The 3,376-nt window shown below is 38.0% G+C and overlaps 1 non-coding gene across 1 annotated transcript; it reads right to left on the bottom strand.

Annotated features, from left to right (window-relative positions):
- Positions 1-2,097: 2,097 nt before the first annotated feature.
- LOC133292204 (small nucleolar RNA R71) lies at positions 2,098-2,203 on the bottom strand. The gene has a single exon (XR_009748883.1). It is a non-coding gene; the product is annotated as a small nucleolar RNA R71 (small nucleolar RNA).
- Between the last annotated feature and the right edge of the window lie 1,173 nt (positions 2,204-3,376).

The following is a 3,376-nucleotide window of genomic DNA, read 5'->3' as shown; positions in this document are numbered from 1 at the left end:
TCTGCTCTTCGTTGAATTTATTTTCTGCTCTTTGAGAATATTTTTAGTTTTCTGTATTTTTTTGTAGTATTTTTATTTTGTAAATTTTATGAGCACTGTGGTCAGGACTATCGGCTGTTGATAGTTCCTGAGTTTTTATTTCCAGTACATTTTAAAGTTCCTATTTTCATTATGAACACTTGCTGTGTTTTAGCTCATCAACCTGTGGTGATGAGCTAATTTTTCTGAGAGTTGGGTTGGATAAAGTACCCGGAACTCACTGTTATTGGATGATGTTTTAATGTTTGCATGGTTGTTTTCAGTTTGTTTACTGTGCATGTTTATTTCTGAGTTGTTATGTGATGATCACACATAGTCAGCTCTTAGTGGTGTGAGAGTATTGGGAAATAACTCACACTAGACCCCACTGTGAGCACATGGAAAGTTGAGAGAAAAATATCTCTCAATGGGTATGGCCTCAGGGATGGAGTTACCCCCATGTAACTTGTGAAAATGGTGTCTCAAAGTCCTAAGACAACAGTGACATAGGGATATGCCAACTGTTGTCAGTGGAAGAAAATTGATGTTGGGAAACAACAATTACTCTAGTATTTTCGTTAAGCTGAAAGCATTTTCTGTTTTCTATTAAAGCATCCTAATGACATTTGAGTGAAGGGGAAATTGAAAACCCAACTCACTTCCAAACTCTGTTTTAAAACCAATTTTTGTCATTTGTTATTTTTATTCAAATCTGAAAGTATTTTTCTGTTTAAAAATTTAAAAGAAAATCATTACAAAAAAATTAGTTTGCAAGTCTTTCAAGTAAGTACTTTTTTTTTAGGCAGTAGTTAAAGATCCTTCACCAACTAAAATCATTTTTTAAGAAGAGAAAATTTCAACAAAAACATTTTCAGTACACTAGTTGAGAATAGTAGTAGCATTTGATTTTATTTGTTTTTATTTTTAGTTCTTTTAGCAATTACAAATTTATTTCAAGTTAGAACGCAAAGATCCTTGTGGGAACGATAACTGGGACTCACAAAAGCCCTATATTACTTGTTGTCGCGTATACTTGCGCGCATTACTTGCACAACTGTTAGCAAGGCAACAAGTTTTTGGCGCCGTTGCCGGGGATCGAGGCGTACATGATCAGATTTCTTTGTGTGATTGCTATTTCTGAATTGCTTACTTTTGCTGTTTTTAGTATAGCTTAATTTGAATTCTGTTTCGGTAGTATTACTGTAGTTCGTGAATATTAATAGCTTAGAACTTTGTTCTGTTCATATTCTGTTTTTTTATTTGTCATTTAAATTTTTTTTATTCTAATAGTTCATAGTTGTTATTTTATTTCATAATTTTGTAGTTACAGTTTTACTTTAATTATCCGTCTCACTCTTTTAGTGAGTCTGCCTTATAAAGCTGTGAATTATCTTGGGACTTTTCTGTTTGCAGGTTCTTTTTTGTTTATTTTTTTCTTGTTTTGCATAAAAAAAAATTGGTTAGTAATCTAGGTGTTTTAGCTAAGTCAGGTTTACCTGTTTAGTTAAAAAGGGTGCATGAGTGCAACTCCACACCCGTTCATAGATTCATTTGACCCAGAACCTGAGAGGACCTTTAGAGTTAGAAGAAGAGCCCAAAGGCAAATCCCAATCCCAAATTTTGAAGAAATGGAGAATGTAGGAAATGGAAATGGAAATGGGAATGAGGAAGAAATACCAAGGATAGAAAACCCACATGTCATAAATGATAATGATAGGTCCATGATGGACTTCATCATACCTATGTTGGATGAGTTAGATCCAAGCATAGCTCAACCTGTGAATGGAGTGCCCTTTAAGCTAGAACCGGTGATGTTCACCATGCTCCAAAACATGGGGCAGTTCCATGGGTTGTTGATGGAAGACCCACACAAACACCTTAGAAATTTCATAGAAGTGGCCAACACTTTTAGGAATCTCAACATCTCGGATGATGTGCTGAGATTAAAGTTGTTCCCTCATTCACTGGCTGACAAAGCCAAAGAATGGTTGAACTCCCTTCCATCCAACTCCATAACCAATTGGCACACCCTTGCTGAGAAATTCATCATGAAATTTTTCCCCTCCAATAAGATAGTGCAAACTAGAGGTGATATTGCTAACTTCATGCAGAGCGATGGAGAGACACTAATGGATGTGTGGGAGAGGTACAAGAACCTTCTTAAGCAATGCCCCAACCATGGTTTGCCCTCTTGGGCAGTGTTACAAACCCTTTACAATGGCCTGAATACTCAAAACAGGGCCTTGGCAGATTCTACTGCTAATGGCATGTTTATGACTATGTCCTTTAACCAAGCCCATGAGTTGTTAGAACAAATGACTCAAAATTATGCCCAATGGCCTGAAGAGAGAAAATAGCCAAGGAGAGTGGCTGGTTTACATGAGATAGACCCTGTAACAGCTCTTTCAGCCAAGTTTGATGCATTGTCAAATTTAGTGAGAACCCAAGGACAAACCATTGAGGCAAGATTGTCCCAACCCCAAGTTGCTGTACCTACACCTCAAAGTTAACGCAATAAACACAAGTGTAACTTGTGTTTGTTGTGGTGGGCCCCATTTGTATGATAGCTGCCCATCCAACCCAGAATCTGTGTTTTATGTGGGAAACCAAAATAGAAACCGAAATAATTTTCCCAATAACTTTAACCAGGGATGGAGGCAGAACCAACAGCCTCAGTATTTTCAAGGGCAAGGGCAGCAAGCTGGCCCTTCTAATGCCCAAACAAAAATACCTTTTCCTACCCAGAATTACCAACAAACTTCAAAGCAGCAAGCTTTTGTTCAACCTAGTGAGATGCTTATTGCTCCACCTTCTTCTTTAGAAGCTTTGTTAGGGAATATTTGGTTAAGAATGAGACCAAGCAAAACAGCTTGGAAGCTGTTGTGCAAAGTATTCCAGCATCCTTGAGAAACATAGAATCCCAACTAGGCCATTTAGCAAACACTATGAATACCAGACCCCCTGGTACCTTGCCTAGTAACACTGAAGAGCCTAGGAGAAATAAAGAGCAATGCAATATGATAGAGCTTAGAAATGGCAGATCTGTAAATCAGCCAGAAGCTGTGGTTAGACCTTCCACATTAAAAAAAAGAGAAGAGGAGAACATGCAGAAAGAAAAAGATGCAAATTCTGAACCTGTTCAGAATTTTGTTGTTCATGACAGCCCCCAAGGGGCTGTGCATAGTAACCCCTTACCCATTCTGGTTGAATCAGACACTCAGCCCCCTATAGATGAGCCTTTAGGGAATAATTCCATTGAAAAACCCACTCAAAAAGGTTCGGCCCCTAAGACAGATAGTGAGACACCTGCTGCATCAAAAAGACCTCCACCACCCTTTCCTCAAAGGTTACAAAAACA

Source organism: Gastrolobium bilobum, unplaced genomic scaffold (genome assembly GCF_033153095.1).
Source record: "Gastrolobium bilobum isolate Gb01-03AN ecotype WA unplaced genomic scaffold, APGP_CSIRO_Gbil_v1 utg4040, whole genome shotgun sequence".
Classification (NCBI taxonomy): domain Eukaryota; kingdom Viridiplantae; phylum Streptophyta; class Magnoliopsida; order Fabales; family Fabaceae; genus Gastrolobium; species Gastrolobium bilobum.
This window is presented reverse-complemented; position numbering and strand designations above follow the sequence as displayed.